Here is a 14293-nt window from a genome sequence, read left to right as displayed (position 1 = left end):
TTGTCCCTATCTTAGTTTTTGCCCACCACAGTTTACCCAGAAGCTAGCTTTGAAGGCCAAATGAGATGCCTCAGCTGTGCTGCATTATTTCTGTTGTCTAACCAAAAAAAAAAAAAAGAACAAAAGCCAAATCTACAGGATTTGTTTTCATGAATTTGTTCTGATGTCATTGTTAGTGGTTGTTGGTAATTTATTAAATTGTTGATATTATTTTTGCTTTTTTTCTTGAAAAATTAATGAAGACGGGGAAAACAAAAACTTTATTGTAATACAGACAACAATGGAAAGCCAGATTCCTTGGTGGCTCCTTAAGTTTCCAATAAAACAATTATCTGCAGATGTCAATTATTACATGTGCTGTGCCATTATTCAGTGTAAGAGAGGCACTGGGTCATCTTTTCACTATACATATATATATATATATAATTCTTTTTCATTGGTTTTGTGCTGTCTGGATCCATCTTTCACAGTCAGAATCATCCAGAGCATGTTTTGCTCTGCAACTCTGCCTTTTTCATCATATAAGTAGGCAGTGAAAATCTGGCAAAGAAGAATGAGTTGCATGCAAGTTCTCTTCTAGCTGTGCCAGTACATGCATTTAGAATTGGGACTGTGGCTAGAATCCAGAGAGTCCTGAAGGAGAAAACAAAGACATTATTCAAGATGGGAGAGTAAGATGCAAGCCTGTGAAAGTACTACTTGTCTCTTTTTGCTCTTCATCCAATAAACTTGAACTTTATGAAGGAGCAAGAAGTTGTTTGGGTTTGTTAAAGCATTGTAAAATTAATGCCTGCAAACCCATCAGCTCTTTGGATTAAACGATAATAGAAGTAGTTGAYAGTGTTTGTCATTTATGATTGCTGTTGATCAGCCAGCACTGGCTCTTGCATGTAGTAAAACATTTTGTCCCCCTTGTCCTTTCAGATGCTAGAAATAACAGTATAAGTCCTTTCAATCAAATGGTGCCAGGATGCTTGTATCCTTCCACAGATAATAGGCAGGATTCAGAACAGGACAGATTTATTGTCTCTACTCCTTTTCCACCCTCTGCCAAAGCCAGTAATTGGTAATTTGAGCAGTAATTGACCATCAGTGCTGGTAAATAAATGTTTTGTCTGTGGCTTTTTGGAACTGCTGAAACCTCTTTGCGTCATTTGCCCATGCAGAAAAATTGGCTCAAAGCTCCTGTAACTCCAGTCATGGGAAAGTTTAAGGTCATGGGTGTCAAATGGAGATACTGACTCAAAAAAAAATTTTTTTTTTTAATCATTCTGAAATTCTTCTCTTGGGAAGACTATTTAGTATTCTAGGGTTGAGAAATTAATCTGTGACTTAGGACAGCTAATGTCAAGATCTTCAGTGCCTCACAAGAGAGGTCATATCAGAAAAATACATCCTGGCATCTTTGTCACTGTGCTAGAGATCCTTGTTTGTTCTGAGGGAACACATTTGGGAGCTCTGTTTCTGGAGTCTTAGCCCAATTCATATTTTTAGGTCTTACCAAATAGTGGTTAATTTAGTCATGGCATTCATGCTGAAAGCAATGTCCAGTTTTCACAAGCCTCAAAACTGTTGATAAACCATTATGTTTACCATTTGGATGGCAATCAAAACGATCTAATCTAGATTAATTTACAAGTTTGTTAATGCTGCCAGCATTGCCTGTAGCCAAAGTCATAAAGTAGTAAGCGTTTAAAAAACAAATTCTATCTAGGCTTTAATGCAACTGATTTCTTCATTCATTTAATTCAACTGAATTATTGTTTATTTCATTAGGATAATGTTTTATGTGCTCGTCTGTTGTAGGGGGTGTTAGTGCAAAGTTCAGGTGTGAACTTATGGCATGCTATCAGGCATTCTCAAGCTGTTTACATGAGCATTTTAGTCTGTCCTGAATGCCTGTGGAGGACTGCTTATGTATTTTTCCAGAGTGAATGCAAGAGCACTGAAGTGAGCTGCACCACTGTTGGGAAGCTAGAGCAAAGTACCTGGCATGCAGTAAATTCACAGTTGTGCTTACTCCGGGTTCCTGTCCCTATTTAAATTAGTATATTGGGTTAAACAGTGCATCTTCTGTCTGATGAAGAAACTTACAAGGTGASTTGAACAGGATAAAAGAAACAAAAAGGGTTAAGAACCATTGTGTTACTCATAAGGAATTTTAGAAGCAAGTTTGTCCTTTTCCCAGGGCTTGAGAAACAAAATAAGGGCCATAGAATATTGCAACTTGCTTTGATTAAAGCTGCTAGCTTTTTATGTACTTGAATAATAAACTGTGCTTTGAGAGAAAGACTTGAAACAGAGCTGGGCGGGGCATTTTTTTCCATGGGTTAGTTTGATAACATGCTAGTTTATAGGGTTTATGAAAATGCTTTTCTAAGAAGCTAAACAGCAACAAAGTAGTTGGAAATAAACACTGAAAACAGTTAGTACTAATTTTTGAACAGCTCTGCATGACATCTTTGAGCTTCTTTTCCTCAAGGAAGTATAACAAAGCAAGTATTTTATGTTCTTATAAATAATTTTCTTTATATTTTCTATAAATATTTTGAATATTTTAATGCTGCCATCATTTATGAATAGGTGCTTAAATAGCCAGAAGTGTCTCAGTTTCTCAAGGCCCATTTCCACACTTAATGAACAGTCTATGTGGAAGGCCAGCCGAGGAAGGATGTTTAGTTCATCAACACTGGCAGTGCCCAAGGGATTCAGAGAAATTGTCTCTATAGTAGTCCATCCGTAAAGATGTGGAAACTTATTTTTTAAGCATGTGTACTGTAGTTCTTTGTTAGTAGACTTACATTGTTGGAGTCAGAGTAGAGCAGCAGGTTGAATCTTTTAACATGAAAGCTTTTTAAGAAAAATGTTGTTTTAAACTAGAGAACTTAAACTCCAAACCCTATATCTTGTTGTATGTTCTCCCTTTCTAATAAAATTGAAATAAATTCTAAACTGTGCATATAGTATTCTTACACTTGTCAATAAGTTGTACTGCACTGAGTTGCACTTCTAATTAACTCATAATTTCGTTGACTGTAACACTGCAATATGGTAGTACTTTATACCAGGACAAACTACCATTAGACAATTTCTGCAGTGAATTGAGCACTGGGTAAAACCAGATCTGCATGTCATTCTCTTTGTTGTTATTGTTTGGTTTTCTCCCCTTCTCTTGAACAAGAATATCTACTCTGGCATTTGAAAATGAATTCTCACTGGACTTAATTTGTCTTTGTGCATCCGTGGTGGTTCTCAAAGTGCAGACTCTCATCAGCTTTCTCTTCAGTATCTTTTTGTTGTCTTCGTAATTGTCACAGATCAGCTGGGTGGCCTTCTGCATACAGTGGCCTTCTGCATCAGTAATTCCATTTTAAATGATGGATATTGATTTTTCAGCCTTTTGGCAAGTGAAGGTGCAGTGGGGTACCCCTTGACCTAATGCCTGAGTTGTATGAGGGCAGGAAAAGAAGGAAATGTCTAAGCARTAGCATAATGAGCTAGCTGCATGGACATTTTCCCTCTTCTTTTGCTATCAAGCTAATTTATGTGAGAAATTAAGTGTTAAATATTACAGAAATGCCTGGAATGAAAATTTCTTGATGCTTTCTTACAGGTCTATGTGTTTAACACGAGTACTCTCCCATCTGGAGTTTGACTTAAATGATTTTTAGACTTACATTCTTTGTCCCTAAGCCCATGTTCAAACATAATAATGAAATTTCAAATTATTATCTTTTATTAATAGATTTGTCATTTAAATTTTTTATTTAGTGTTAAAATGGGATTTGTTTTGAAGAATTTTTTTCTATTTTTTTTGCCTTTGGGAGAGAGAGGTTTTTAGCATAAGAGTATAATAAATTTTTGAATATTGAAAGACTTTACATCCTCCTGCATTTCAAGAATTCCTTTGGTTTTAAACTGTAAATACTCTTTGGGAAAACTTGTTACATTTTAAACCAAAATTTTTCCAAGTTTAATCTGAAGTTTTATTGAATTTAGGTGCATTGAACATAGTGAGTTCAAGTGCCTTGTGTATGAGAACACAGTGATGGTGGCTCTACATGTTCTTGAAATAGTTGTTACTAGCATTAAACTTCTTCCTAAGCCTTGGGAGTTTAGTTTCAGGATGCCTCTCTGTTTTCGTGTCCTAGCTGGTACAATCCTTCAGAGGACTGTGTAGTTAAACTCTGTATCATTTTTGATAGCCTTTGTTTGGTTCAGGAAGATTAGACAAAATGGAAAATCTGGATCTTGTCCCATATACTTATCCCTTTTACAGCTACTGACACATTTCCCTGGTACTGTTTAGACATTTCAAAGTCCAATGCAAGGTTCAAAAAAACTAATATTATGTGTGTTTTGTGTAAGTCTTTAAATGGCAGGACTTATTTCAAGATCAAATCTATATTGCCTTGGATTCTAAGTAGCTCTTTGGTCATAAATGGAGGAGGAGAGGGAGGCTTTGTAGAACTCCAGAATACACATTTTACTCATTGTTATTCCTGTGCATTCAGCTTTTTTGTCAAAGAAGCTTCCCATGTACTCCATGCTGCAGAAAAAAAGTACAGCAAAAAGCTGCAGTAGTGGTACACCAGGAAGAATTTCCCTTTGACTTTTTTTTGCTTATTGGTGATGCATGTTTGAAAACTGTCATATGCTAAGCAATACTTGCTGTTTTGTAGTTGGGGTGAAGAGGTAGTTAACCATGTATTCTTCTCTTCCTTTCCCCACATGTGAACTCTTCTGTACAGGTAAATAGGAAAGCACTTTTAAATTTTCCTGCTTTGTAGCATTTTAAAATTCCCCTAAAGAGGACTTTGTGTCTATCAGAAAAAAAGTATTAAGCCTTCTTTTTTTTGGGGGGGGGGGGTGAGGGCAGGAGGGAGGGATCCCATCATGGTTTTAACCTCCTAAGATTTCCTGGGTTTTATTCAAGACTTCAGTAAGAGGGTTCAGAAAGAAAGACTTCTTTCTCGGTTTACAGTGGCAATGTGTGATTGTTGCAAGGATGTGTTTCCAAACAGGGATATAATTTAATGTATTTATAATGTAGTTTTCCAAAAACTTAACTGAGTATTCTTTGAGAAGAAAAGTACCTGAATGTCTCTGTGTATTTCTTTCCTCACTACATTTCTTGCATGTTCTGCCTTCAGCAGGTGAGTCACACGTCATGCAGTCAGGCAGAACTGTTACAGATACTTTTATTTATAGACTAGGTTTACGCTGTCCTGCCATTTCTCAGTGTTTCCCTTCCCCCACCTTCCCAGACAGATTTCACATGAATTGTCCAYTTGCAACCCAATTTGATGCAGAAGTAAAGGTTGCAAAGATTTTTATAAAAAATGAGAAAGGTAGAGATGAGGGACACAAATTACTCCTGCCATTTAAGGGAAAGGCAGCTGCGAGTTTTCAGAGTCAGCAGACAGCTGAGTCTGTGTATGTGCGTGTGTATTTGGCCAGCCCCTCAGCCTGTGGATGGTTTAAAATCAGCAATGTCTCCCATGCTGTTGTGTATCCAGCCACAAAGGAAACAGAGGATGAAGTTTAAGTGTAAGGCAGGAGAAGAAGAGACAGGAATGAGGAACACTGAAAGAGAGTGGGAGTGCTGTGGAGAGAGGGACTTGGGAGCATAGTGTTCTGCAGACTGCCCTAGTTTACATTAATTTTGTTGTTCACAGACCTTGTGCTTTCATAAATTACTGCTGAAGCTTCCACCGTTTGCTGTATAATCTTGTGTTGCAGGATAGTTGGATCTCTGTCTTTTAAACTTTGCCTTGTGTATGTGTTAAAGGTTTTGTTGAAGATTTTCTTATCTGAGCGATAAAAATGATTTTCATTGTAACTGAAGATGCTTGTCACCTTTTCCTTTTAGTTTAGAGAAATGAATCTGCTGCCTCCTTGCTGCTGATAAGCATCCTAATAGATCATAATTAATTAAATCTTCAGATTCAAACTATTCAGGTTATGATTCTTTCCTGCTTTGTTGGGGCTCTGCAAGCCGTAGGGAAGTGCTGCCCCTAGAGAGCAGTGTGCTTACTGCATTCATGGCACTTGGATCTACAGTGTGTTTCCCTTTACCTGCTCAGCTAAGTGCAGGACTGGAAGCTTAGTAAGAAAAACAGAGTTAGATTTTATGACTTCTTTAGTGAATGCAGGCAAAGTACAATCTCCATGTATGTTAATTTTTTCATCCAAAAAAGACTTCTCTCTGAAGTGCTGCATGTTGCTACTGATGATTGTCATTATTTATGCTGCCATTATCACCTCTATCTTTTCTTTTTGACAGAAAAGGCAATACTGTAGTTATTATTTTTCAACATGAATTGAAAAAAGGATTCAATTAAGTCTTCAGTATCTCTGGTAGGCTGCATATATAAGCATGAGGATGTAACAAAGAGTGGTCAAATTCACTGATTGTTATAGCAGAACCATGTAAAAGTTCTTTTTATAGAATTAGATGTAAGGATGTAATTTTATCAGTATTATTTCAATATTTTCCCTCAAATTGGCCTGTTATCAGGCTAATTTTTTATTATTTCCTCTCCCTCATCCTCTTTGTGGCGAAGTAGAGCTGACTGAATCCACAAATTAACATTTGCTTGAGGCAGTCTGGTACTAACATGATAAATAGATTGCAAATACGTGTTATTTATCTCTAAGGTGGTAATAGCCATTCATCTTTATACTACATTCCTACAAAAAAGCAGTGCTTGGATTTGAAGTTATACTTTTTTTTTAATCTATTCTAGAATAAAAATTGTTCTGGAAGAAAAATTTTTTTCTATATCTTTTGAAAAAAGTACTCTTCTTTATTGGAGAGGTAGTGAAAATGAGAAGTTGCTGTTAGAAGAACTACTGTTGAAAAAATGCATTTTGGTTTCCTGGTTTCTGAATCTGAAAATTCAAAAATTTTTGATAAACATGAAACAGGATCATATGATAGCAAGAAAAAGATTGCTTTTATGTTTGTGTAAACACAAAATTGACCTTTGTGATGCAGCTTAACATCTAAACACTAAGAGCAGTCATTTGTTCTGACAGCAGAATTAATTGAGGCTAAACCATTCGAAATTCCATTTGTATCAAGCTGTTCATTAGGAATTGCTCTCTGGCTTTAGCGCTGTCAGAAAAATAACCTGTTCTGCTATGATTAAATAGCAGAATGATGGTCGGTCCACTGCATTTGAGAGAGAGGTTGAATAAACTTTCTACTGCGGAAACAATTGAGAAGTGACACGCTGCAAGGGGGGTCAGCATGTGCATTGATATCCGGCTSAGCTGTCAACTGGCACTGAGCCAGGCATGCAAAGCTTTGCCATTTGAAGCAGCATGTGAAGCATGTGCAGCTTAAAAAAATTTGTCCTCCTTTCATGCATGATTTGCTATAAAAGAGAAAAACTTTTGTTTTATTAAAAACAAGAATATTGTTTGTTATCTTATTTGTAACTCCAAGTACATATTTGCTTTTTTTTTCTTCTTTTTTAAGCTTTTGGTTGAAACAGATATGTTAATGTTTATATGCGTGCATGTGTGTGTGTAAACTGATTCCTTGCAATGTAGAGGGGAGGGCAGACTTTTTTTTTTTTTTTTTTTGAGTGCCTGAGTATTTCCAGTTCCTGAAAGTGAAACATAGTTAATAAAAAGATATGCTTGGAAAGGATAACATTTCTTTTTCTGTCATACATACTCCCCTTAAGCTAGAAAGGAGACAGTTTATAAAAGCAGATAGAAATGTAAAACAGATTGTAGTATGAAGTTAATTTGTTGAATTCTTGATTTGTTTACCTTTTTAGCTAGGCAGGATTTTCCAGTTCATTGATACACTTACTGGGGGCTGCTTTTCAGAGTATGACATAATATTATGTTTTCCTTCCTAGTAATAGTAACTGTCTTTTGCGTTTGCCTTCCTTCTTTGTTTTAAAATCCAAACAATAAACCTTTTTTTCCCCCCCTCTATTAAGAGAAGTGCAAATGATTTTATTCTTCTGATCTTAGCTAAAATTGTTTTCAGAGTCTCTTCCTCACAGTAAACTCTAAAAGTTGGTTTTGTAACTGTTTTTCAACAAAGGTTATCAACAAAGCACTCGACTGTTTTCAAGACAATTGCTGTCACTTTGTAGATAAATTAAGTAGCATGCGTAAGGTTGTTATTTATAAACCGTCTTTTTTTCATTCTCTGTGTGTCTTCTAAAAATACTCTTCCATAGACAGGGGCTAATAATCTACTGGATACTGTTTTATATTTAACACCGCCATTGCATCAGTATAATTACATTGTTTTTTTCACTAATCTTTGAATAAGATCAATATCTCCTTATTGTTAGTCACCCACTTTGCCTTTCAGTGTTGTAAAAGTCTGCATGTTCACGTACCTCCTACAACCAAAAGACGGTGTGTATATCATCTGAACGTTCTAGGAGATAGCTCATGAGCTGCAGACTCCCTCTTGTTTAACTTATGTCAGTGCCATTCATTGGAAATGGTTAGATTAATTATAGTCAGACTTTCCATTTATTCAAATTATTTTCCCCCTTTTCTATTCTAGCAAATTAAAGTTTCCTCAGTTTCAAAATCTTCAGAAATGACCCACTCCTGAATTGTTTGCTTTGGTCTGTAGTCAGATAGCAGCTGTCTGTTTCCATGTGTCCGTAGCATCAGCCCTTTGCCTTTTCTGCCATAATCTGTATCTGTCGCTGCTGGTGGAATGCTGTAAGCTAGAGCAACTTGTCTTGGAAAATGTTTTAGGATGTTGCTTGGTGGAAATGTTTATATACAATTAGAGGGGTTTACTGATTTTGAGACCCTTTCCCTTTGTAGAATACTTAACCAAATTGTCATTAACATCCTAGTAGGTAGGATATGTATCCTTCAGTGATAGAAATCTAGATCTTCTTATTGCCTTCTGTTGTAAAGGCTAACCTTCACTTATGCACTACATTATATTTTTGCTATTCTGTGTCTGTAGAGTATTATATACTATTTTCAAGTTTACATGCAGGTATTTGAGATGCTTAAGCCAATGTATTGCCATTTTATAGTTCAATATAAAAACAGGCAAGCAGATTATAAAAACATTATCTGGAACCTGAAACTGTCCATGTTTAGTCTGACAGAATATTAATTCAGAGACTTTTGCAAGAATTGGACTCTCAGTTATTACTTTTTACTTACTCAAGTAAAGGTTTTAAAATATATTTTTTTTGATGTTCACAATCCTGCTTTAGTTTTAATGCATTTTTAAAATTTATTTTATGTTCATATGAATGCTTGTTTCCTTTTCAATTCACATTTTCTTGTCTTTTTATGGGAGGAAGAACAAAGGAAATCTCAATGCTTTGACTGTAGTACTGCAAATTATTACTATTATAATTATTATTATTGCAATGTCACAATATCTAGATGGCCCTTTTCAGTGCTTGGGGCTATCATGTTGCACGGGCTTTGGCAACTTCTGCAAGAATGTCTGCTTCAGGAAATGACTTCAGTCCCTGTCGTCAGCAATACATCTTAAACATGAAACAACTCTTCTTCTTTGGATGTTGCAATGGATAGTAAATCTATGGTGGTCAGTACTCGCCTCAGAAATTTCAGAGGTCAGCCTGTGCAGCATTAGGTTCTATAAACAAAATTATCAGTGCAGTTGAGATATAATAATCTTCTAGATTCTTGGACTGAAATCCTCATTGGGGTTAACCCTTTGTCTATACTTTAGTCACTGGGTGAGTTTGTGACTTGTTAAGAAAACCCATTTGCCTCATAGTGAATAGATAATACATTCACATTAAAATGTCCATGCAGCTGCTATGAAAGTTATTGTGATATTGTGATACCAGCCCATGAGTTCTAATGCTTGGACATGCATCTGTATGTTACCCATATCTGGCAATCTCCAATAATGCTGCCAGCCTTCTAGGTGTTTTTGAGTAGATCATCTAATGATTGAGGAAGCAGAAATCAAAAAGGTGGATATTGTGCTTCTTCAGAGGAGAAAGCACTTGGAGGCGTTTTTGCAGTGATAGTGCAGAGGCTTTTGTTTCCAGATGCACAAGTGCAGCGGGCAGCGCAGGGGAACGTTTCAAGAATGCTTCTGGATTGCTCACAGCTGCTGTGCTTCCGTAGCAGTAGCTGTGCTTCAGGCCTGTGGGCTGGCTAGGGGGCTGTGTTTGGTTCTGGCRGGAGATGATGTGGTCTCAGAACATGCTTCTGGCTGCACTACGGTGTTATTACCTCTTTGGGCACCAAGCCATCTGTTCGCAGGAAACTCCAGCTCTTATGTGGGCTACCAAAAACTCATCAAAGCAATCCTGTTTGCTAAATTGGTTCACTGTAGAGTGCCACATAAAACGTCTGTTTGTGAAATGTTATTTTGGTTTAAAAATGCTGCTCCGCAGGCAAAATGTGGTACCCTTCATGGCAAGCACATAGGAAACAAAGCTGTTGGGAGATCTGTTCTAAAGTTGCAGAATAAAGTACTCTGAAAAATTTAGAACTGCTACAAATTTCACCCTATTCTGCTCAAAAGGGCAAGATGTAGGAATTTGCCTTTACTTTGGTAGTGCAAGCAAATAATGCAACATGTAGTATTGAGCAGGGGCAAAGGGGTTAAATACAAATTTAGAAAAACAGTAAACTTACCTTGGGGGTTGGAAGAAAATGATAAAACTCATTTGTTTTCATGGATTCACTAGTGACAGCTGTTAGTGTCTTAAACTTCTGAGATTCCAAAGTATGAAGGTCTGTATAAAAATTTGAATTAACTAGAAAAAATAGGTTAGGATAGAAATATGCTTTAGAAAATTAACTGATTCACATAATTTTTTTTTTAAGAGATGCTGTGTTTGTGATTATTATTTATCTTTTTTACAGTAAAACGGCTAGCAGGTGAACAGGAAGGGAAGTGACTTCTATATTAACTCTGCTTGTCTTGGGGGAGCATAAAATAAACTAATAGATATCATTAGGAAGAACGTGTGTTTAAAATTTCCAAGTTAACCTGACACACATCTCTGTGAAAAATGGGGTCTCTTACTGACATCTGTGGCACAACTCCCGTCACATTACTATCTTTCACAATTCATAACTAACTACAAGTTTTTCAGCTGGTGTTTGATAGTCATCCCTATCAGAAAAGATTATGTTGTTTTAAGAGTGAGATAAATTTGGTGAGGGAGAGTAAGCAGGCTTGTCTTAAATCTAATTGGAAATGCTAACCTGATCTTCATATGAATTTATGCATTGTGCATTTTGATGTGATTCAGTGTTTAGCTTGAATGTTTGTCTCTTGAACTAAACAACTTGCTAAGCTGTAAAAACCACCTTCAGAGAAAAGCGTTAGGCCAGTGTAATGGGCAAAATGTAGAAACCTTGATATCTTAGTAAAGAAGAATCTTTTTCCGCTTGTGTTAGAAGTGAAAGTTAGATATTGATCTGAAGTAAGGAGTACTGTGAGTTTTACCTGAACCTTAAATATTTATATATTTCAGTGAGGAGTGTAAAACACTAAAAGTCTGGGGATCATTCTTAGTAGCTGCGAAGGGTGAAGAAAAAGATGGTATTCTGAGAAAACGTGCATATTGCATTTCCCTAAAAATATGTTTAAATCTGTATGTTGTTTGCAGGTTTTTTTCCTTCTGTTTTTGTTTTGGGGTGAGTGTTTGTGGTTGATTTGACTGGCCAAATGGGAATGTGTAGAGAAGCAAGAAACAGAAGTAGTTGAATCATTAGCAAAGTGATGAAAAATGTATTGTCTGAAGGGTAGTGCCGAAGAAGTAATGGGTTTGTTCTTCAGCCTCTGTTTTATGGTATTCTTCTGAATTTCTTGCTCAATATATTTTGAACAATAGAGTTTAAATACCTAAAACAAACTGTTGATAAAATCAGTGCTGGAATGTAGATATCTACAGTTCTCCAGTGTTTGGGTTTTTTTTCTGTTGTGTTTTTGTTTTGTGAGATGACCAGATTTGCTGACTTGTGGAGCACACTCACTCTGTTTTACTATGAATTTAATGGAGAGCAAAGGGGAAGAAATTGGAAGGACTGCCTAAAATGTTGATGAATTTACAATTTATAGTAGACTGAGAGAACTATTTGGAATTTGTATTTGGTCTTGCCATTTTGAATAGTTAAACTGACATTTGAAATTATCTAATATTTGAATGTTAAAGTAATAGTGATATTCTGCTCTCAAGAGCTTCATTTGGAGGCCAAACAATTACTTTATGATAAATTTTGATGAGAATCAACACTAAACTTCCCATAGGGAATTACAGAAAAATTATTCTAACGATATCAATGGTTTCTAGTCCTGGGACCTCATCCTGCTGGTGGTTTTACGAGCATCCAGGTTTTTTTCATTAAAAAAAATATTCCCTGCCTTTGCAGGGAAAATTTTGCAGACTCAGTGTCTTAATTGCAATAAATACAAATTTTGCTTTGAGCACATTTTTTTTAATTCATTAGTTGTCTGCAAAATTTTACAGGAAATACGTGTAGATTTTATGTAACGTTATGATGAAAATAATTCAGTTTGTTTAACATTAATGAGCATGGAGTTATACTGTCAGTTTCTTAGTTGTCTTTTTGACCTAAGTATAATTTTTTCACTTGCAATTTTGAAAAATCCACCAGAATGCAGTGTTTATACTAGATCAAACACAATTTCAGGCTGCAATAGCTAAATATACTTTTTAGGGATTACATTGTAAATATAACTGTTTGAGGTACTTAACTCTATGAGTTAAATATGAATTAATTCCAGGTGCATAATTCACAATGCTAATTCACAGCTAAATTATTTTTTAGCTTCATTGTGGCATCTCTAATTACAGCATAATGATTTGTTATGTTGTACTATTAAAAACAAACTGAACCTTGTAGTCTCCACATTTCTTGTAGTAAAGATCTGTTTCTATAGGTTAATTATTTTAAGACTGAGCCTATGGCATCCTCATTTTGAAAAGAATATGAGTGAAAACACTGGAAAATGCTCTCAAGTACACTTTGTTTTGTTTTATGTGAAAACATCCTGCAAATTGTACAGCTCTTGTGTTTATAGTGGATGCTCTATGATGATCATAATTTCAAAATTAAAAAAAAGAGATTACTTATGTGCAAATGTGTTTGGGGCAGGAATGAAAGTAATTTCTGTATTTGAGGTTTACACAATTGCTTTGCTTCCAGTTGATTGTAATTGAAATTTTCCAGATTCGAATCTTTCACTCAAAGTTGCTTAAGTCTAACGAAAAGAAAGTTTGGCTGCCTTAGAGTATAAAATTGAGAACTTTTTTTTTTCTTCTATCTTAACTGTAATGTGTATAAATTTGTGTTTATGCCCTCAGAATGGTTACTTGAGGATAGGTAATAACCCCGGTGTCACAGTGCTAGCAGCGACTGTTGCAAGCTCCTGTTTCAAACAGTGGCCACGTGGCCGGCTGAGAGCAGGGAGTGGGAGGAGAGGTTCCTCGCTGCACGTTCTCTCTGCTTGCTTTGCACTGGCACAAGCGCTCCTGCGAGTCTGCCATTTTAGCTCCCCAAAGGAGGTCTGACGGAAAATCACTGTTTTTTTATTTGTTTTGTTTTTTCCCCTGCAGCTTTAGCTCCCTAAAATGACTCATCGTGGGGTTAAACAAATTTGAGACCTGGCCAGATTGAGGAATGGGAATTAAGCTTTGCAATGACAACTGACTCTTACCTTGTGTTAGCAGTAGTGGGAAGCCACAGTGATGAATTTATTTAGATACTGCACTTAACACGGTGTCCTCTGCTGTTTTGTCATATTTACAGTCTTAACATTTTTTAAAGTTTTTTTTCTTGTTATTGCCATGTGTAAGATTCTGCACATCACTTTTAATTGTCCAAATAATTGGCTATGATGAGAAACAGAGGAACTAACAATACAGAGTTAGCAAAAGTGTGAACTTCCAAATAAGACCTGTAGCTATGCTCTTTTCCAACTTCAAAAGAAGACCTGTAGCTATGCTCTTTTCCTTTCTGATTTTTTCTTTACATAGTTCTTCTTTCCTTAAAAGAAGATAAATCTAAAACTTCCTACTGATACTGTAATATAAATGCAATTTTGAACGAGAAAAGGAAACAAATTAGATATGCTTCATGAAGTTGAAATAACAGAGGCAATTAAATTGTATTTAGACAGTGTGCACTGGTATTTTAATTTTTTGTTGTGAAAGCATGGAAACATTTAATAATTTGCTGTACATGTATGTTTTTGCCAGCTGACCACTTACAGGGCAATTATGGTTTTCACAGTTATCTAAATTTTTAATTAGATTATCTA

General features: G+C 35.9%; 1 protein-coding gene across 7 annotated transcripts in view; it reads left to right on the top strand.

The window, feature by feature from the left end:
* Nucleotides 1–14293, top strand: part of FCHO2 (FCH domain only 2) — an 86080-nt gene that overhangs the window by 29901 nt on the left and 41886 nt on the right. The window lies entirely within an intron of this gene.

Source organism: Apteryx rowi, unplaced genomic scaffold (genome assembly GCF_003343035.1).
Source record: "Apteryx rowi isolate R43461 unplaced genomic scaffold, aptRow1 scaffold_139, whole genome shotgun sequence".
Lineage (NCBI taxonomy): Eukaryota > Metazoa > Chordata > Aves > Apterygiformes > Apterygidae > Apteryx > Apteryx rowi.
This window is presented reverse-complemented; position numbering and strand designations above follow the sequence as displayed.